This window comes from Anas platyrhynchos, chromosome 3 (genome assembly GCF_047663525.1).
Source record: "Anas platyrhynchos isolate ZD024472 breed Pekin duck chromosome 3, IASCAAS_PekinDuck_T2T, whole genome shotgun sequence".
Lineage (NCBI taxonomy): Eukaryota > Metazoa > Chordata > Aves > Anseriformes > Anatidae > Anas > Anas platyrhynchos.
This window is the reverse complement of record NC_092589.1, coordinates 106,023,740-106,047,308: the sequence shown is the minus strand read 5'-3', so window position 1 is coordinate 106,047,308 and position 23,569 is coordinate 106,023,740. Positions and strand designations below refer to the sequence as shown.

The 23,569-nt window shown below is 36.4% G+C and overlaps 1 protein-coding gene across 3 annotated transcripts in view; it reads right to left on the bottom strand.

Moving 5' to 3' along the window:
- Positions 1-22,929, bottom strand: part of GREB1 (growth regulating estrogen receptor binding 1) — a 95,284-nt gene extending 72,355 nt beyond the window's left edge. Inside the window, exon 1 of one of the 3 annotated variants that reach the window (XR_011808571.1) lies at positions 22,745-22,929. The gene's annotated coding sequence lies outside the window, so the exon portion shown is untranslated. The remainder of the gene's footprint in view (positions 1-22,744) is intronic. The other 2 variants (XM_027455240.3, XM_027455242.3) reach the window with 2 other exon arrangements.
- Between the last annotated feature and the right edge of the window lie 640 nt (positions 22,930-23,569).

Below are 23,569 nucleotides of genomic sequence, written 5' to 3'. Positions count from 1 at the left end.
AACAGCTATGTGCTTCAATAATGAATGAGAAGAGAAAATGAAAATAACGAACGGAAACACACACTTGCCAAAAACTACAGAAACCAATAAATTTCTATCTCTTGCTAATTCCTCCTTAAACACCCACTGCACAGATCTTTGGGACTGAAAAATTAAAATAAACAGGGTCACACTGACCTCAAGGCAAGCAACAGACTTAATTACTGCACCAGACGAGGATGAATCATGCCTCACCAAACCTCCCATTCCTTCTCAATAGGATGCTTTATTAATCTGACACATTGTTTTACAACTGGCACAACCTACGCCAGAAAAAAAAAAAAAGCCCTGGCTTTCTCAGTGCACAACAGGAACATTTCAGAATGTCACAACCGTTTCCTCTCCACTCTCAACCATAAAAGAAACTGTTGCTACTGCCATATCTCACTCACATTTCGTTCTGATTCATGCACCGCACAAAAGCACCAGCCACTTGTTCAGTCATGCTGTACCTGTGTAAAAATCTTAAATGAATGCTCAAAGACCATTTTTTAAAAGCTTAAAAGCTGCAGCCTGACTGATGCTTCTGTAGCTATTAGCAGGTCTAACTGTTCAAAACGCTTCCTTAAGAGTGTTCCTTCATCTGGTCATACTGGGAAAAAATAAAAATGAAAAAAAAAATACCCTCCAGGCTGAGAAACATCTGAGTGCTCAGAAAAACACCTCTTGACAACTCTCAACTTTCCTGAGTCTCAGTGTGTAAGACTTGACACACCACGCCATGTGATGCAAGACTCTGTACAGTACATTGGGTCAGGAGACAAGAAGTGGCACCGTCTTACAACTGAGGAACAGGCACATCACACCCTGTTGGGAACGCAAAGCAAAACTGATTGCACAAATCTTGTGCTCTGTGTGTGGTTTGATACACTTGTTTTAACTCACCACCTATCTTTAAATTCAGACTGATTGTGCTATTCCCCTGCAAACGATTACAAACTATTACAGATGCTTACGCATTTTCCATTTTCATCTCCACATTTTGTACCTACTTCCCAATCTGCCATTTATGTATGCTCCCAATCCTCACATACCTTTAGGAAAGTATGTCTATGCAAATGCCAAGGGATGGCTTTTTTCATACTTAATGACTTAAAAAGAAACACAGATCTCTGTTTCTAAACAAAATAAATGTACAGTACTAGTGCACTACTTGCTATCTGAACAACCTGTTTTAATTACTAGAAATCATTAGAGTTTTCATTTTTATTTTTATTTTTTACCTTAATTTTAAATATATATATTTCTTAACTCTCTCATCTGGTCACTTGCACTAAAAACTGATACAAAAGAGTTTACTGGTACATTTTAGATGCATCAATTGAAAATGTTAAAAATAGTAAAAAATTCAGTCTCACTTGAATAAAAACTGTTCCTTCTTAGTTTTTAGAAGTACTAGAATCTCCAGTTTTTCATTCATGGTCTATGTACTGTAATTCCTAAACGGTTCAATGTTTAATAACACCATTGGAAAACTGCAGGGAAGCCAAGATATGTTCTTTCTCCATTTTACTGGTGGGAAATTACAGAGTTGAAGTGATCTTTGCACAGATCCCATGAGCCTCTGAGTCCCTAGTTACAACTGAAGTCCATGACAGGTAATTTTGGCTAAATAATTTTAAGAGACAGAGTTCAAATATTTCCAAGTCACATAAGAAAAGTGGCAAAGCCCAGATTTTAATGTAGTTCTCCTGCAACACCTCTTTGTACTGGATCATCATCTGTTCTTGCCTCTTAATAAATATTTAGCTATTTATTTTAAACTCCTATTAAATGTGTGACCTTTGGAGGGTGTGGAGGAGTTAATCTTTCAGTTTTCTATAATTCCATTTGGAATACCCAAAGATAGAGTCATGTAGAAACAACCTGTGAAATATATTTTCTGATAGAAAGTGTTTTTTTTCTTATTAGGGTAAATGGTACAAGAAGTTCCCTGCAGCTTCTAAATTGCTGTAAGCTATAGCTGAGGAAAAATACAGCATGCAGCTTTCTCTTGTCCTGTCTTCTTCCCCTAGAGTTTCTTAACTGATCTGCAATAACAGGAGAGATCAAAACCCAGTGTAATCAACAGTTCTGTCAATCAGTTTGTGTCAAAAATGATGTTTTTCTAAATGTTTTATGAGTGTCCTCAGATCTTAACAAGAACTTCATTGATTTTCATTCATTAAAACATTGTATGTTCCAATGAAAATTCATCATCATATCAGACTTTCTAAAAGCATTACAGAAATTTAGGAAAAGGTTCTCCTCTGAAATGCATTTGGTTAGTTACATAGCTAGCATCTTATTCATCTGGTTTGAAACTCTCATAGTTATCAGTCATCACAGTTCCATTAGCAAACAGATAAATCAATCCTGCATTTTTTATGCTGAAAATTACATCTGTGAATATTAACAATACTGGAATAATGCAATGTTGAAAAAATACAAAACACAATGTCAAAAAGTTAGCAACTCTCAAATATCCATGCAAGTATTATCTGCTTTGGACATTGCCTGTGCCAGTGGCCCTCAACATGACTCCAAGATAAGCCAGCTTAGGTCTCAAACAACCTACTAGCTTATGTACATGACATGTAAACCCAGCCAGACTGTAGTCTTCCAGGTGTACTCTTCTACTGGGTGTTATACAGCTAGGTCCTGCTGAACTGAGTGTCAATACATAAAGGTTGGTAAGCAGATAAATTGCCTTCCATTTGCACCTGTAAAGTGAAGCAAGTTCTAACATAAGAAACAGGATATACATCAGGCAATACAAATGCTGACCCTCTCAGCATCCATGACCTCCTTATGATCAATCCCAACACTAGCTGCCTTTGGTAATGCCTGGAAATGCACAGTAGAATAGCACCCAACAGAATGAAGTCCAAATGCAAATATCCTAACATGTAAGTTCAGAAAGGTTAATAAAATTATTTACTCAGAACTCTTTTGCAGAGTAAACTCTAGCAGGTGGAGACCCACCTGTTGGTGCTAAAAATTAGAAGAAAAAAAAAAAAAAAAAAAAAGGTTAAATGCATTTCAGCTAAGCATGTCATCTCCAGCCCTGCTGAAATATCTTCTTCCCTCTCCCTAGAGACAGGACAACAGTACATGACACAAATATCATCAGTTTTACATAACTGTTTGGTAAAAATGAAAGAACTAAAAGACAAGTATAAAGGATTCCATATTTATTTTAAATGTCATGTTGGATGAAACAGTTTTAGAGAGCCTACATCAATGTTTATTAAAATTCTGTAGCTGACAATACAGCTGCTTGGATAAAGGGATTTTTCTTTTTTTTCTTTTTTTTTTTTTTTCTTTCTTTTTTTTTTTTTATAGAACAGGTCTGGTATTTGCAAATAGCATACAATGCTATTAGCAGACTGAGAATCTAGCTGTCTGTGTTTTCATTGTCTAAAAACTAAAATCAGAGAAGTAATAGACACTATTTTGCAAAATGTAGATCCCTTTTCTCATATTCTCTTCCTGAGAATCAACTCATCATTACTGTAGGTTTTATTATACCTAATTCAAACCACAGACATTTAAACAATTGACAAGGTCTATCAATGAGCAAAATAAATAAATAAATAAAAGAATAAGCTTTGCATAGTTTTCTCACATATTAACATCAAAGTACTTTTCAACTGAATACATAAAAATTATTAGCTGTATGCATAGTATGAACAATGTGAAAATACTTTAAGTATTTAAGTTTTAATTCAGTTTCCAAAGGCCTCAAAAACTTAGCTTTTAACAAAATACTGAGTGACGAGCTGTTAAGACAAAGGTCCTATAAAATCTATTCTATCCTAACATTCTTCATGTCCAAAATTTGGTGTTGAAATAGCATAACAAGTATATATTATGCTGTTGACTTCTGAAAAAAAATAATAATAATAAAATCAGTTAAAAAAAAATGATTTATTATAAAAATGAAATGATTAAGTATAATGTTTGCTCTTTCATCCTCAGAATTTTTCAAAAAACAACTGTTTGTCTGAAGTAATCTGCCATGATGATAATGAATTCTTCAAAAAATTATAACCGAATTTGTCAGAAGCATGATTTCTAACATTTTGTGGAAAGCAATGCTAAAATCCTTACTATTTTTTTAACCTCATAATACAGAAAAGAAGCTGTAGCTGAAGACAAACAACAGTGTCATTATGACATTATGCCTTATTTGACATTTTATCTTATTCTGGTTGGAAAGAAAATCATTACTGCAAGTTATACAACACAAATATGAAATGCATTAATAGGAAAGGCAACCCAGAAAAATAGATCTATACCAAAAGCAACACGAATTACAAGTAGTAATTATTTTCCACCATAAAAATCTCAAGATAGCACAATGCCAGTTATTTACTACATAATGGTAATTACATACCTTCTCTCTCTCTGAATGTGCATTGTATAATCCTAATGATTATGGTATTTAAATTTGTAATTATAGTCATCAAAGAAAATTCCTTTCAAGAATGATTTATTTGTACCTGAAATTATTTTCTCAATATACTCTTGTAGTAAGAAATTACCTAGAACATCAATACCTTGGTTGAGAAAAGCAACCTCAGTAGTATATTAAGTGACCTTATTAGTAAATCCTAACATTAAATTTGAATTTTCTTTTTGTTTTCATTAGAAAATACAAAAAGTGCAAATCAGATTTTAAGAATTTAGAGGAAAGGAGCTGAGACTAAAACAGAGAATGTTCTTATGCCACTGGATAAATCCATAATCTGCTTGCACTGGATTGCACTGTGTGCACTTTGGGTCCACTTTGTCAAAAAGGACATTGTAGAACTTGAAATGAAAGACAAGAACGAACACCGAAGGAGTTAACAAGCTTCAGGACTATCTAGTTGGCGGAGATTCTTCAGCACATAAAAAAAGGTGACACAGGCACCTTTGCTAGAAGTATAACAAAATAATGACTGACACATCAACAGTGCATAAGGACTGATAGCTTACTGTATCTTCCAGTAAAAACTTCAAGGGTCTATCTCATGTATATTATTTTTAGCCCCATTACTTCAGTTAGTTGATAGATCTTCATATTTTTTAAATAAACTGGGCATTGCTCTCACATTTTAATATTACTTTGTCCCTGTATCAGAGAACAGTCTCTCATGATCAAGAAAGATTTAAAAGAACAGAGTTAATGTGACTAGATGAAAGAATGGAATAGCACTCTTAACAGACAGCATGAACAGTACAAAATGGTATTTCTGAAACACCACAACTGGACATATTGTACCAATTGACATGTTAGGAACAAGCTTTTATGTAACAGCAAAATTCTTGCCTTTAAGGGCTTACTCTTCATATCTGCAAGCATCCATTTATCCTGTAATTTGTGTAAGAGCAAAATTCTTTGCTTAAAGGGGTGACTCTCTCACATCTGCCAGCTTCCATTTCCCTGTAATTATGCACCAAGGATACTTTACACACACACATGTCCAATAGCAGTAAAAAATTCTTACAAAGGCCAGTCTTTTTCCTAGACATTTGATAAAAGCTCTTTCAGAAAAATATAGCCTAGCATTATAATATAATTTGAAAGGAGGAGGAAGATGCATTCAGAAATGGTAGCACAAGATTAGAAGGCAAGAAGTTTAGACTTCTAATTCAAACTTTGAAAATTACATTTAAATTTGATTCTGAGCAGGTTGTTTACCTGCCCACCATAGGGCAACTTGCTCCCATGTCTTTGTTCAGTATGTCTGATTTTGGGAGGCTTAAGATTATCCTAGCTTGTTATAACACATCCCAATGCATAAATGTTATGATCTCAGCTTTTGTCTTCTAATCCTACATATAATGTCTCACTGTAAAATAAGGATAGTGCTACTTACTGAAACGTAGTGAAAATTTTGCTTGAAAATGCCTTGCCAAAGTACTGTCTAAGCAGCACCACAATAAAGCATAACTTTTGAAGAATAAAGAAAACGTAATATTAAATGTACCCGAACAATAGCTCTATGATAGAATATGGGATGAACCACATATAAATCATTCTAAAGAATTTATCCTCTGTGGGGAAACATCTCCAGAAGTACTGAGGAATAACTGTTATAACTGTTGCTTGCCTACAAGCTGTCTAAGACCAAGGAATATGATCTCTGGCTAAAGAAGTGCATGAGTCAATCCTGCAAAGAGCCCGGGTCATTTTCAGACAGAAATATTTCCTTTCTTCTTTTTCTCCTGTGACAAAAGCTATAAAGAAGAAAAGGGAGGAATAACTGGTTTACACAATTGCAGACCTACCCCTACTAACATTCTGCTGCTAACTTAAAATGTTGAACACAGGAACACCAGAGTTTTATCAGATAAAGGTCCATCAAGCTCACCATCCTGCTTCCAGCTAGCTGTAGCTTTCAGGAAGGAGCTTAAGAAGGAAAATCTGTATAGCACGCTGCTTCACCCACACAGTCTCCCAGTTTTGGCAATCGCCTGACCTGAAATGGAGGTTATAGCCACATCCTGATGGTTAATTGGTATTCACAGATGTTTCTTCCATGAATGTGTGTGATTCCTTTCATGCTTTTGACTTGATATAATTTTTCAGCAAGTTCTACAACTTATTTGTTATGAAAGTCCTTCCTTTCCTCCTAACCTCTGACTGGGGGGCTGGAATTATATGATCTTTATGGTCCTTTCCAATCCAAACAATTCTGTGATTCTGTGACTGCAAACTTCTATCAGTGCTGCTAAATCCACGCATTATAGGCTTAGAAATAGTGTATTACTATTTTTTCCTTATCCATTCAATTAACAGTCTATATACTGCATGAATAGCCCCATCCTATTCAGGTGCACATTGTTTACCAAACTAAAGCTTTATACATTTTTTTCTTATTGAATAGATTTTTACTTTATAAGCAACTTTGACACTTTTAACCCTTTGAAAAAATTCTGCTTATCACTTGTTTAAGTGTTTCAGACAACAGTGTCCCAATATGCCACTAAGAAACTCATTAAAAGCAAATGATGGATCCCCGCAATAGATGAAAGTGCATCAGGTGGGTAGGTACTACTTGTGCATACACACATATCAACACACACACTCTAACGTGTCCTGGGGCTGAGGCTATCGGTCAATAACATGACACTTGTTTATGCAATAGTTTGCTTTATCAGCTCATCACTCTAGTTTCATGACCTCATAAGATTTTTGCACAAAAAGCAAAGACAAAACACACCCCTTATGTGGTGATATAACTTTTAGTTATTGCTGTTAGCCACTTCTTCTCTATTTGTCCCATGCTACAGTCATTAGTGGTAAACTATAGAGGTGAGCCTATTGGAAGACCCATACAGATGAAGCTCATCAATAATGCTGCTCTATATGGCAGGCATTCCCACTTGGGCGAGAGGAATCAGTTTCATAGCAAGCCCACCTACTTGCCAGCTACATCCAAACAGGGAATGTGGTTCCTTTGCAATGTCTCTACTGCAAAAGAAAACAAGGTCACAGGTCATTCTGTGGTATGCCCACGCTACATTTCTGGGCATACTACATAGTGCCCTATGGCTCTGAGGATATAATCTTCGAATGTGGTTTGAGATGGTATTTTTAATTAATGCCAGTGTGGTGTTGCAACTCATCATCGTGATGCTTTCACAACATGAAACTGAAGGGCTGCAGAACTGTTTTAGTGTGAAAAGCCTGCTGGCACAGTGTGTGAGGCCAGGCTGGTCTTGTCCCCTCTGCCTGCTGAGAACTCTCCCAGTATGCCCCGGCACTGTCCATAAGACTTCTAACCACAGGCCAAAACTGTGGAATCACTCCATATCCAGCGTTCAAACTAACCACAAGCACTGCTTTATTTAGCACTATAGGCTCTGTCTTCAAGTCCATGTGCATCCTGGTCACAGTTTTCCCTTCTTCATTCTACTTTCTCCAATTTAAACCTGTTCTCCCTAAATGCCCTTCCCAAAAATGATATACACGTTCCACTTCTGCCTACGTTTCCTTTCCAAGAACTAAAATATTTAGCGTTGGAACAACCAATACTGACATTTACACATGATGAGAAAATTATCACTGCTATGAAAAACTGAGAAAGTTGCATCTAAATACTGTGTTGCAGACCCGGAGGCACTATAGTGGTTGCATAGTGGCTGTGCATATACTTGATGCAACCACAAGAGAAACCATTCTGTTTACCCTTAAACTGCATAGACTAAATAAATATATGTATTTAGTAGCAAGTTGAGTATCTGCCTTCTTTAAAGCAGTAAGTTTTGTACATCAACTCCTGATTTTCTGTGTGTGGATTGTCCAACCTGTGGTTTAAGTCTTGCCTTTAGTTACACACAGCACCTTGGATTGTGACATGCCACTCAGACCACTCAGCAATGTGTTTCTTAAAGCTATTCCCATTCTCCTCACAAATAGTTTCACATATTCTTTCTATACATCATTATTCTCCATATAATCTTATTCATTTGCATATGTTAACTGTCTTTACTTCATCTGTTATTCTGTCCAGTCATTATGCTGTATCATTAAGAACTAATTGTACAATGCTAGCTGATTTTTTGGAAGACTTTCCCAACAAAATCTAGGTGAAATCACAGGTTTCAGATTCCTTAAAACGAGGCTTATGATAATCCTAAAAAATGGATCATGAATCTTATCCTCGCAAATTTAAATATTTATTATTTTACTAGTACCTACTTATACTACTTTTTGATAAAACAAAGTATTTCAAGACAACCTCAGATTAGAGCTTCACCACAGACAGTGTACTACACAAACATACCACAAGGCAGTTTTTTGTCTAAACTTCAGTGGTAGCAACCAACCTCACAGCAAATGGCTAGACCCATTCTGCCAGCATGACTGCTCTGTTCCAGTCTGTTCTCCAGGGAACCCAGTAGTGAGGGTCTCATGGGCTATATGAATTACTCTGGAAAACAGCTCCCATATGACCCTTTACCCATCAGCCTTTAGACACTGAAAATTCAGCCATCATATGACCAAAATAAAACTGCTCCCCAGCAGAGGACAGTGCACATCCAATGCTGTATTGGATGTGTGTTTATGTGTTAGGTTGTGTAATGGGGACAACTTGTACAACCAGGTAAGACATGCATATGGAGATGACAGCAGATTGGTCCAATGATGGGTGCATTTCTTTTCACAGAAGAGTAAGGAAGTGAGAGCATACATTTTTCCTTATAGGCTTCAGGAGGAGCTGTCCTGCTCCCTCAACACAAAAGTCCTCCCCACTGGACTCCTCTTTTTTAAGCCTGACTTTCAAAAGGAGTTGTCATTGCATTGCAACACAGAGTGAGTTTCGTCTCCCCTGCCAGCAACTGGGCAAAAGCAAAATGTAAAAACAAACTTAATTTTAAAAGTTTCCAGTCTAAGGAGAAACTTTTAAGCAGGATGGTTCTCACAAAACAATTTCTGCTTCTTGTATATATTCATTTACTTATTTTTAATATATTTTTGAATAGTTGTCTGGAAGGAATGTTCATAAATTTGGATAGCAGAAAGTTCTGAATAAGTGTCCAGTACAGATAAATAAAGAGGCATTTCTGCAAACATCAAAGATGGTCTGACTTCTCTCTTCAAGAGAGAAATTTATTTTTTCTCCTGTTTCCTTGACTTCTGCTTTCTTATCCTTACTTATAAATTATGCATTCATGACATAACTGGATATGCCTTATGCTAGCAAACAGTGACCTATTCATTAGCTAAGTCTATTAGCTAAACCAGTGCTGAAATACGATGCTTGAAGACATGAATCACTTTTGATGACAACTTTAATACATCCATTTTGCCATAGGATCACAATTTAACTACAGAATCAAGATTTCACTTCTGCAGACACTCCCATTTTTTTGTTGATTTTGTCCTTCTCCGCTTATATGAACTATTCTCTTCAATAAAGTTAGGGATAGATATATTTGCAAAATCAGGATACAACTCTGATCAGAAAAAAATAATGCAGGTATAGTAAAAAATAAAAAGATAAAATAATATAGGAGATGCAAAGGTTTGTTTTTTGTGTTTTTCTAAAATAATATTATATTATGTATTAAATTATAAAATATATTATCTAGAGACCATAGTATCAATGTTCAAGATCCATATTCTGGAAGTGAGAAGGACTTTGAACTCTCAACGTAGTGGTGCAGATGAATACAATCATCTAGCCTCCCTGCTATCACTGAGGCATGATAGCAAAATATCTAGCTCTTCGCCTTCCTTACCAGATGAGGATATGGGAAAGTAAGTAACAGTGAATCATCTAGCAGCCCAAAATATCAGTCTTCAAGTGCAGTATCTGTCCAAATAAATAATGATTATCTCGGTACATCTGTTACTTACCATTGTTTCAAGTTTAGCTCTCTAACCTGCAACAGTGACATTATATGTATTCTAGTTAAAGTTAACTCAGACATTTTTATCAAAGTTTTGTCTATAAACCTAATTTACATTAGAATGAGATATGATACAGAAACACATTCTCATTAAACAGTTTAATTTCAGACTTTTGAAAATATGTTGCACTTACATTTTTAGCTATATTTAAAGATGTAACACAACTATTTGCTGACAAATCCCGGCTCCAATTTTCTGGTTTTTGTTTTTTGTTTTGTTGTTGTTGTTTTTGTGTTTTTTTTTGTTTGTTTGTTTGTTTGTTTGTTTGTTTTTTAAGAAAGTGTCATTGATTCAACCACAGCTTCGTTTCATTTTTAATATCTACATTGCCATTTGGCTTGAGTTCCTGATATTGAGATCATGTAGTCTTCTTAAGACAATAATGCAATTCTGTATATCAGTGTATTCTGTACATAGGCACTATTGTTTCTTTTGAATCAACAAAAAGCCAGAGTTAGATTTACAGGAGTTAGAAGAAAAAGTCCATTCCTAGTCTGACTTCCTCCCAGTTGCCACCTACTTCAGTCCAATGAGCTCCCACATGGCTCAGGCCCCTGTTTTTTCACCATTAAACCCTGCAGTAGCCAGGATCTCTTTGCAAAAGTAGCGTTTTAAAGAGTTCCTACCCTTAAAAGGAAATGTAAAAAAGAACAAAGAGCACTGTGTTTTGCTTTTGCACCTGGACAAAATAGAAAATATTCATAATAGACTTTTTTTCTTTCCTCATAACATTTTCAGAATATATTTTTGTATTACATTCAGAATGCACAAATGAACAGCAAGCAGCTGTTATTCCTTCAATAGCAGGCAAAACAGGAGCTGAAAAATATCAGGTACAGGATTGCTTTGGTACTGTAACTTTCACTCATTGATGAGGAAAGCACATCCTTCTTGAAAATGATGGCATCACTCTTCCAGGCATCAAAATCAATTTTTAAGCACATAATGCATAAAATATCAGTTCATTTATGACTATTTTTGTCTGTTTTCTCAGAACAGTTCTCCATAATATGTCAAAGCAAGCAGAAATTGAATTCTTAAAGGAATACAGTCTCACAGCATGTGGAGTATGAAAAGAAAAAAAAAAAAAACAACACACATTAAAATCAAATCTTGGGTGTGCAATATATAATTTATAGGCTTGACTAATCTGTACTTTTTAAAACTAACAGATTGTTTTACTGGTTGCTGCAAATGTTATTGATCTGCTTTCTTGCTGAATTAATAGCAGTAGCATAGGACAACTCGCTTTCTCAGCTTTCCCAATGTTTTCCTGAAAAGAGGCCCATTACATGGCAGGGGGCAAAGGACAGGCCTAGATAACACTGTTTAGACATTTCTTTGATGTCCACAGGCATCATCCTCGACAACTGACCACCAGAGACAAAAGAGCACTCTTAGGCTGCTGGAAATCCCAGCCATTCTTCTCACCACCTTTTGATATCCCAAGGCTTCTATACCCTGACCTCTGCACCCTGACACAAAGATCTTATTCGAAGGATGGTCAGCCATGTCAAAAAAATCTTTCCAAATTTAGCCAAGAAACTCAGGATTTCTTTTGCTTTTCATAATTGCTTTGTGTCCTAATGTACCAGTGAGGATACTAAGAAGGTTTTACAAACATGGGGGAATGAAAATGCCAACAAGAAAAAATTGTTTCAATTTTCTGATTTGGAAACTGCTCTCAAACACCTACTTTATTTCACAAACCATTCTGTCTAAAGTTTTTTGATGACACCTCACTGTCTACTCACACCCACAGTATTTCTACCTACTCTCTATTATACAGAAGTCCACTTAAAACAGACAGATATATGAGCTTGCTAATGTAACTTCACCCAATAAATGCACACATTTTAAATTCTGTGCGTACCTTAGGAATTGATATCAATTTCTATTTTTTTGTTTATATTTTTCAGAAAAAAAAAAAAAAAAAAAAAAAAAAAAACATGATTTTAATGGCTTTCAAAATATTTTCTTCCCTAAATGGTGTGATGGATAAGTGCATCATTTTCCTATTGCCTTCCAAAACTTTTAGAGAAAAATTTTCCACAAAACAATCTGAGATGATCATCAGTACTTTTAATCAAGCAGTTGAATCTTTCCTCTTTCTGAGGAACTAAAATTGAACAAATTGATCAAATAAAAGTGCTCAATATATAACCACGACACTGGGAGTCCCCTAAAATCCTAACAACACTATACATTCCCTGCAGCATTTAAACATTTTCTGCACAAGCTCAGCCAGGAAAACACTTCAAGATGCACCGTTCTCAATTTATTCTTCAATTTATATTGTTCTAAACTTAAACTTAAAAATCTGTGACCAAATGGTAAGCTGTTTTGTATTGATTTTTTTTCCAAACTGACATTAATAAAATTTTTTCCTACACTGACAATATTTTTCCCAATTTTTAAGTCAATGACATTATCAGCAATAACACAACACACAAAGCATACATGTCAACATTTTAAAATAAAGTCATACATAATTGATAATGCAAACACTTGGATTCACAATGCTTGTTTTAAATACATTTCTAGACCACCTAATACAATCAACTCAACTCAACCAACATTTACTTGCTTAAATTCAGTTACCTAAAACAAGAAAATTCAGTTCACAAAAAGAATAGAGTGCTATTAGAATTATCAAGAATCTTGCCACTTTTAGAAACTCTCTTCTATATTAAATCACTACCATAAAAATGAAGGCAAATACAAGCAAACAGTAGAAGGTTAAAAAGATAATAATCTTTTAGAATTCAGAAGGTGCACAGACAAAAATCTAATGGAGGCCATGCAAAGGTTATTAGAATTGAACCTATTGGTTTCAATGGGTTTTGAACCAAACCAGAGCATTTTTGCTGTTGTTTTAAAATAAATAATTATTATTTTAAAAAAAAAGAAAAATTGCATGTCTTCTGGTAGAACGGAAGATTCTGAATCAGTACAGAGCCCCTAGAGCAGACCCAACATGAAGATAAAACACATATCTAAACAAAAAATGAATATAAACAGATATCTAAAAAATAATATTAATAAAAAAAAATAAATGTGCCTCTTCTGAGGCACAAGTCTGTAAATATTTTCGTTTAACTGAATCCTGTCCAGGACAGGACAAATGACATATAAACATACAAGCTATATACCAGCCTAAGGCTATATCTACACAACAATATGAAAAAACTAAACATTCTGTGATGCAAATCCAATGCACATAAGGCCATGTACAAATCTAGGAGTGTCCCCCTAAAAAGATTATAATAATTTTTATAGAGGCTCATTACTGCTCCAGTGGAAATTATTGTCCTGCTAGCTTTACACACTCAGTCGCTCCTGTGAGCAAGCCCTGTCCCTCTTTAGTCAAAAATAATAATAATAATAAACTGTTAACATCATAGATCTTGATCACCCCCATTCATTTTAAGAGAAACAGATTTGGAATTGTGCATGTGAGCAGCTCAGCTGGCAGAGTCGACTGCGATAACCTCTGACAGAAGTGCCATAATGAGGTACTGGGGGCAGTAACCTTTTTAACCAGCACAGTTGCAGTTAGAAGAGGATGTGTGAATAAAGCCTTCATAAAACACATTAGATATTCATGTGCATGGTTTTATACATGGCCCTGAATTTGGTGTAGCGAATGTTATGGCTGCAGTTACACTTTATTCTGTTGTAGGTAGAAAATATAAAATCACATAGATTATTCCTTTCCAATACTGCTACTTGGTATACTTGCCAGTAATCTTTCTCCGTTATGTCAATGTTGTTATAAGTTGCCAGACTTTCATCACATAATCCAACAAATACAACTCTGTAGGCAATTTCTAACTGGATATATTCAAAGAGCTGCTTTAAAAAGAAAAATGTACTTCATCCTGGATCCACAGAAACACAGAGTGAAAACAACAGCAACAAAACCTTAAGGCAACCTTTACCTGGAGATGAAGACCTCACTTAGTAAAACGTAAATGGATTGCTCTAACATGTAGTAAGACTTAGCTTAATTTCAAGATAGCCTTTTTTCTTTAGAAAGTGAACACATTACCAAAGAAGCCAAATTACATGTAAAGCAATGTAATCTGGCAGTGAAAAGGCTATGTGAAGCTGTATAGCTAATTTGAAAGGGGGATAGAGTGACCCACAACATTTTGCTTTCTTGTTGCCATCCTACACAGCATTACTTCCCATCCAGATTGGCCTGGCAATGTGACACCTCTACTACTAAAAGCCCTGGCCGAGGAAGAGATGCCTTTAAGTCAAGGGATGCAGAACCATTGTGTCTATACTGCTTGGGTCTAGTCACTGGAAGGACCATGTTCACTCTATTTGATGTTTGGCCAAAGCATCTTTGGGCCTCTATAGTGCATCTTTGGCCCTGACATGACTATTTGTGTATGCTCTTTCTCCAGCCAATTTAATTATTATGAAAGCTATATTGCAGCTTTCAGCAGAGCTACATTTTTTGGCATGGAACTGGAAGCATGTCATACACAAACCAGGATATGGCATCATAGTACACTCATGCTACAAGGCCTACTGAAATAGCATTAGAAAGCCATGTGGGATTAAGTAATAATCGTGTTATCCATACTGGTTAGTTGTCTATGGTAAATTCTTGGTGCAAAATAACACTACTTCTGTATTAAAGCCTTGCAGACAAAAGGTTGTAGTTATGGGTAACTATCACATAGCAGCTGATTGAGCAAGCAGCTAAACCATGGTAATTTACACACACATCCACGCCACACCTTGGTTGTTTAAACTGTGAGCTCTGGTTTACGCATATACAGCTTGTAAAAGAAGCAGTCTATGATTCAGACCAGGCCCTGTGAACTTTATTGGTGATGTTAGTACTAATGTTCACTCGTGGGCTAGAGTAGGCAAATGGAAGATACTCCAAATATTGAAGTTGTTATAATTTATTCATGGTTTTGTTAATTTTATTGCTATTTTAGGCAGGGAGAAAAAGGCTGGTTGCTTTTTCTAAGTTACAATACCACAAAATTTACAGCTGACTGTTCACAGGCGGTCAAGATACAGTAACTTTACAGGACAAGTTCTGTTTATGAAGAAAAAAAAAAAAAAGTATTTTTATTTTTGAGGAGAAACTTCTCAAAATCAAGAAGACAAGATGACATGCTGTACTGCATAGCTTCTTTCCTGTATCCAGGTTTCCTCCAAAGAGTTCCATAAGCGAGGAAGCATAAGGTACAGTGCCTCTCCCACACATTATATAAAAAGAAATGGACTTTCAAAGAGCCTGCTTGTCATCAAATGCTCCTGACATCACAGATAAAAGTCTAGGAATTTGAACCTAGTGAGCAACACCTGATATTTATTGATGAATTCTGAGGCCTGGTACCAAACTCAGTAAGACACAAGGATCTTACCAGTAGTTCTGTACATGATCAGTACTCAGCTGCCCAAAGCTGTCAAGAACTATACACTGCCATCTTGTATGGCCTGGAGAAACAGTACACCACATCCACCTCAGTGGTAAGAATTAAAACAGAAGATTTACCAAGCTACACAATAAAATCTTTCTTGAGTTTATGCCTTGTGCCCAACATACTGAGACTGACTTTACTACAAGATGGATACTTCCCACTTGTTTTTTCAGTCTGAGCAAGACCTAGACAAGCATGGTTAGACCAAAACAAATTTTCAATTTATTCATAAAATCAACTTTTTAAACAAAGTTTTAAATGGCAGGATACAACACATTCTAATCTACGCAGATTATATGAGGCAATAAACCCCACAATAACACAGCAACTGTAGCAGCTTCTCCTTGTGGAGCCACATCCTCATTTCACATTGTAGATGCACACTTGCCCCTAGAGAATGGATTGCAGCATTGGTGGAAGACCAGGGCTTTCCAAATACCATTTCTCTGATTCTGCACCCAGATTTGCTTCACAGAATTTTACAGGTCTCTGTATGCTCTTCAGTACAGAATGAAGCACAGAATGTGCACAGTATGTCACTTTTTGCTCAGTCACCTTCTCACATGAGTACACCTGGTCAGTATCTCATAACTAAGCGCTAGGTCCTGCACTTTGTTCGCAACAACCCTATGCAGTGCTACAGGCTTGGGGCAGAGTGACTTGAAAGTTGTGCAGAGGAAAAGGATCTGTGGGTGTCGGTCAATGCTTCCCTGAACATGAGCCAGCAGTGTGTCCAGGGGGCCAAGAAGGCCAACAGCATCCTGGCTTGTATCAGGAATAGTGTAGCCAGCAGGACTGGGGAGGTGATCGTCCGCCTGTACTCAGCTCTGGTGAGGCTGTACCTCGAGTACTGTGTTCAACTTTGGGCCCCGCACTACAAGAAGGACGTCAAGGCCCTGGAACATTTCCAGAGAAGGGCTACAAAGCTGGTGAAGGGCCTGGAGCACAAGTCCTGTGAGGAGCAGCTGAGGAAACTGGGGTTGTTTAGTCTGGAGAAGAAGAGGCTCAGTGGAGACCTCATTGGTCTCTGCAACTACCTGAAAGGAAGTTTTGGGGAGCTGGGTGTCGGCCTCTTCTCACAGGTAACTAGTGATAGGACTAGAGGGAATGGCCTCAAGTTGTACCAGGGGAGGTTCAAGTTGGAAATTAGGAGAAATTTCTTCTCAGTAAGAGTGGTTAGACATTGGAAAGGGTTGCCCAGGGAGGTGGTGGAGTCACTGTCCTTGGGGGCATTTAAGGAAAGGCTGGACGTGGTGCTTAGGGAGATGGTTTAGTGGGTGACATTGGTAGTGGGGTGATGGTTGGATCAGATGATGTTGGAGGTCTTTTCCACCCTTGATGATTCTACGATAACCCCACCATGCTGGGTCATGGGATTGGAGTATTTTTGCTGCCTAGGGAACACTCGGTGTAAATCCCCTTCTAAATGGGGACCTTACTGTGAGGCAGAGTACCAACTACAGTGACATTCCCCTCCTGCTTTTCCTGCCAGCATCAGGTGCACTTCAAAGCAGGAGATAAATTAAAATGGTGTGCTGTAAACGTGTAAAATGCTAGTATCTTGGCTGGAGAGCTGGATACCAGGTCAAATGACTCTTTTCTTTTTAAGGCCTTTTTGCCTCGTGGACCTTCTGAGCAGCAGAGACATAATTACCACTGGTTTTAACACCGTGCTCTTCTTTACACAAAAGATGACAAATGACAAAAAATGTGAAAGAACAGAACAAGGGGGAAATAATGAAGTGTATAGCAAACACCTGTTGATAAAAGATTTTTGGCTGAATAAAAACATAAAACTGTAAACTACTTATTAAAGTAAGTCTGAACTGGCAAGTGACAAGATGCATTTCTTCCTCTAAAAGGAGTGACAAGCGACTTTTTCAGGGATGGCAGGAAAGACTGAGCAAAATTGACATCTGTGTGTCTGTGCATATCTCCACAGCATATTCATGCATGGGTTTCAAACGGTTAGGGCACAAACCATTTATAGTTCCATCTGTACAAAACACCACTGAGATCTGGCTCACTCACTTAACCAGAGTCACATTGCAGTCAAGCAAGTCACAAATGTTTTCTTTAAAAACAAATGCACTTACATCATAAATCAACCATTTCATTACCTCTGGGGTAAAAATAATGAAAACAGCTGTCAGATGAGAATGAAATGATCTTTGGAAGTTTTCATTAACTTCACAATCATTCTTGTGTCTGAAAATAATTTTATTGCTGTTATTACAAGTAACATCCCCAGTTATTGCACCAGTAATAACTATGGTTTTATCCACTATTCTCCGTGTGTTTTTTGATCACTTTGTATATGAGGTATTACTTTATAAATTTAATCTTAAGTTCATAGAGAAAATTGGAAAGCATAGAGGCTCTGAAAATGTGAAAATGTGGTTCCAAATCAGAAAAGACTATAATAAACATCTAATTGATAGAAGCAGCAACAGTGATTTAAACCTGTTTATAAACCCATTTGAGTCTTCTTGGAACTGACACATATAGCCCATAGATGAGGACCTGTATAATAAATCATAATAGTACTGCAAACATAATTCTCGGAAGCACAAACATAATTCAAACATAATCAAATTTCAAAGCACTTTATCACTAAAATTTCACCAGACAGGATCAGATCATTATTTTGATTTTACTTAAATGCTTATCCTCAGACAGAAAAGTGGCAGAAATAAAAACCTATAAATGAAAAACCTTTTCATAAAAAACAGAAGACCTAGACGACCACAATTTCCTACAACGGAGCTCTAAAAACTAAGAGAGCTAGGCATACAAGGATACATTTTGCAGGCAACCATTTAAAACAACACAAAAAGTGTTAACATAAAAAGAGTCAATAAGCAAAGTGTCAGGATGAATTCTTCTACCTATGTCTTTGATGACAATTCTTTGTCAGTACTGTTTATTTTTATGACTTTGATGTAAATATACTTTCTACAAATAAATTTTAATTTACCACAAATTTATGTAAAACATGTCTCCAGCATCATTACAGATTGCTTTTAGTGCATAAAATACTGCTATGCTGTTTAGCTAGAAAAAGGAAATTTTCTTCATGCATCACTCAATCGGTATTTCTTTTAACAGCATTTTTTTCTAAGATATACAATGTCTAAAGGGCAATTATCCTTTCCTGTTTCCTCAAAAATATATCACTGCTCATGTTGCTTCTTAAACTCTCTTTATTCCTCACATAAACATTTAAGCATGAAATGCAACACATGGATAATGGCAAATTAAGGCAAACTGAAAATCAAACTAGAGTTCTTTGGAATCCTTACGTGTAATTATGTAGGGACAGCAACAAATCTCTACAACATGAGCATAAGTGACACATTTAAATTTCCTTAGTAAATAACAGAATCTCCTGCCACAGTCTGTCTAACAGACATTTTGAAGAGTTAGACTTGCAGCTGACTGAATCATTAACCACAGTCTAAGTGGAAAAAAAGCAAAGAATTTCAGCTGAAGTCAAATATGTAATGCTTTCCCTGTGCAAGTACGTAATACATGAATGCATTCACATATTTGTGTAAGTAGGGATGTTTATGCGTATATTTTGGTGGCTGTTAGTTACACTGGCCTTTTATGACCCTTAATTGTGCCTTTTATTCACATGAAATAAACCCAAGGTTGTGCCTGATCTCAGATGAGAGTAAATGCTTTATTTTGTGTGAGGGTGGAAAAGGAGTGACACATCACTTATCATTCACCATGCAGACATTGTATTCATTAGAAGAGCCACAATCAATAAGAACCAAAGGCAATTTTTCCCTAAAGATAATTATGCCTAGCATCACTAGAGCGCTTAGGAGTCTGATAGGCTTTCATTTATTGACACAAATCACCTTTGAAAGTTTACAACTTCCTAATAAGAATTTGGCTGTACCTAAGGAGTGCTATAAAATGCTTCTGGTTTGTTTTGTTCTACAAAATTACACAGGTCTTCTTGGGGTTACTTTCAAACTCTGTAAGTTGCGTAAGTTTCAAATGAGAAACATATTTGCAGAACAACTGAAAATGTCAAACTGACTGCCACTTGTCACAAATTATAGAGCAATCTCTTCTACTTTTTTTTTTTTTTTTTTTTTTTTTTTTTAGGGGAGTCATATTTTAAAGAGAAACTTTGGAAGCCATTAGTTTCTTATATAGAACATGTTCTTTAACAAGAAAAATAGAATTCAAACTGTTGGTTTTGACTTGCTATTTCACATTAGAAAACTCTTCCCTTAACTTTATGCATATCATTCATAGCATTACTGAGGTTATAAAAAAACTCATCTAAGAAATTCTGGACTCTCATATCCAACAACATACTCCCCTAACAGAAGCCGTTAAATATAGACATAGACAATAGGTCTAAAACATAAGTTAGATGACAATTTCTGTAAAACTATATAGTCACCTCACATTACAGACATTTGTAATACAAAATAAATGAAACATTGCTTCAAAACATTGTGTCTACCAAATATTCACAAGGCAAAGATGATCAGGGCATAAGTGAAATTCCATCCCCAAATCTCTCTGTTCTGTGCCTGTGCTTGTAACATCTCCTGTCAGGGGCTAATCTCACGTGACAGGCCTGATCCAAAGCCATTTGAAGTCACTGGAATGTCTCTTCCTGACTTCAGGGAGCTTTGCATCCAGCCCATATAAACTTCAAGAACAATACATTTCATAGAAGGTTGTTTTAAGAGAACAATAGCTAATTATTGTTTAAGTGGAAAAGAATATTAGCTTCAAATGAAATTTACCTGCTGTGGTAGGTTCTTACTGTTAGATGTTTTGTTATTGTTTTTTTATGCGCATACCACAGATAAACCTTTCCAAAGTGAGAACATTCCATTTCCTAAATAGAAGCCAAAGAAAATCAACAGTGGTCAAATACCCCATCCCACCCCATCCCCCGCCAGGAGTAAAGCAATTTTGTATGTAGTAAGTTTAGTTTTTCTGAAGAAGTAAAAGATCACTTTCAAGGCCTCAAATTAAAGGTTTTCTTCGATGTATGTACATCAAGGACAAGACAGAACATGAGGTTTACAAAATATACTAGGCATTCCTCTAGCTACTAAACCAAAAGATAGATTTAATAAACAAATAAAGAAAACAAACAAGAAATGGTGTAAGCAAGCAGCAGGCTGACAGGAAAAGAGGTTATTTTGGGTTAGTGTTTTTGTTTTCCTTTTTTTTTTTTTTTTTTTTTTTTTTTAATAAAACCCCTGATTTTCTAGTGAATGAAGTCAATTTCAAAGCTATGGCTGACAACACCACACAAGGACCAAAGTCAGGCTGCTATTTATTGTTTAAAAGAAATAATGGAACTGTAAACCCTGAAATGGTAATTAACATAATTGTGAAAACTAGTAAAATAAAAGCCCTATTGTTGTAAAGTTTGTGGCTCTCTTCTCTAAGAAAATAACAGAAAATGATTTAGTAGTACACAACCCAATACTGATCCCATGTACTCTTGTGCCAGGAAATTTATGCTGATGAAAATTCAAATCCAAATCATGTCCACAACCACCAAGTTCCCTAAGGCAGCAGACAATAGTGTTTCCAACTTCCTCACTCACACCACAGATCGACCAACTCACTAGAGCTATTTTGGTTACTTAGAGTGGAGGTAAACAGAAACTTCCAGTTAGGCATAAGAATACCAGAATGTCCACCTTTGGAGATAGATTTCAGTGTTTCATAGTGGAAAAAAAATAATTAAATCCTTAAGAATCTTATTCATAAGACATACAAGACTGTTAATTTTGTTTATGGTTGTTAAACACGTTGAGCTGACTAATACTGACATTACTTGTTAATCATTTTCAGAAGGGTCTATGAGTTATTAGATCAAAACCAAGGTAGCTCATACCTCAAAAAGCAAAGTAAATGAGACAAAGCACAGGGGAAAAAGCAAGCAACATTTTCTCCAATATATACATGATAGCATTTCTGCCTCTTTCATCTGTGCATCCAGAACCAGCAACTAAAAATAAACAGTTTACTTTATAAAGACATCTATCCAAATTGCTTTTTACTCTATGGGGATGGATCACACATCATTATAAATTTCATTTCAGGCCAGTAAAAAATTATAGGTTTGTGTGTGTATGTGTTTTTCTAGATGAAAAAAAAAAAAAAAAAGACAATTTCTCAGGTCAAACACCATACCTTGCTTTGGTATCACAAGTATTTTGTTACAATAATACAACAACAGCACATTCTGTTTGACTCAACAATACACATTTCATTTTTTTTTTTTCATTTGTTTCTCCTTGTTGCTATTAAGTGCATTTCTGAAATGAAATACAGTCCTAAAGTAAAAAATCAAACTTTCACATAAAAAGTCAAAACAATATGCAGGCTTAAGCTTTGCATTTAATTTACATCTTTTCTTCTGACATGCACAAATTAATGAAATATTTTGTTCACTCCCAAACTACATTTTGGGTAAATAAACTATCCATTCATATATTTTGTTAAGCCTTATTTAGCCATATATTTCAGGTAACAGACTATTTGCTCTCATTGGTCTCCTACCATATTTTCTCCTCTTCCTACACAGGCAGTTGGGACACAAACTACCCACTGCTAAATATTGCTAGCTGGTATCCTGATCCCCTCGGATCTGATCTGTGCCCCTGTTACTCTATTCTTGTTGCTCACTGCTACTGCTAACACTTTCTACTTTCTTAGCCTTCTGGGGACCTGGGCTTCCAGTTGCACCCCCCCCCCCGCTGCCTCTCAGCATTCCCAGGTGCTGATAATCTTTTCCCTGTATTGTTGCTGCTCCTTCTCTTTATTTCAGCAGATGCTACAGTTTTGCAAGTTGCATGGATCTTACCTCTGAGACCCTCTTTGTTGCTCTGTCTGTGACCACGTTGGAAGCAGGCAGTGATGGATATTAGGGAAGCATGAGCCTCCCCTGGCTGTTTAGCAGCGTGGTCTGCAAAGAAAGATAGAGATGCTGCTCTCTCCTCCTCCCCCCTCGCTGTCCCAGCTTCCTCCTCCCTCCTCCCTCCTTCCCATCCACAAACTCTACTTCTGTCTGTGCTTCAACACAATACGCTACCTCTCAGCACCAGCTACCTAAGGTCAAGAATACAAACCCTTCGCCCTCCCCCCTGCCTTTTCCTCTCCAGCCTCATGCATCCTCACCCCTGCTTCCCACTGAATATGGTATCTTCCCAACTAGACGTGCCTTATTTGGCTCCAGGGTCTAAAGCGCAGACAATTTCAGCAGCCCTAGGGGAAAAAAAAAATAGAGTTATAAAACAGAAGATGCACTGGAAAGACCAGGGATATGAAGGGAAAGAGGAAATCTCCTGGAGAAACTGGAAACTTCTGGGGTTTATTTGTGTGTGAAAGAAATCTAGTCACAGTAGCCAAAGCCTGCTACTTGGAGATTAGTTTTTAAAAATCTATACAGATTAAAGAAGAGTGCCTTGGATTGCTAGTTATCTCCCAAATCCAGTTAATACACTGTTCAAGCTCTTTGTTTCCCTATCTTTATTATAAACAGCTTTTTAAAAGAAGCTTCCAAACTTTTCCCCTGCAAAGCCAGACTTAAATACCAGTATAATCTGATGATGCAATAGCCAACAATGGTGAAAGTGACCAGTAGCATTCTTTAAAGATTATGAGCTGTGAAATAATCACCTTTAATCGC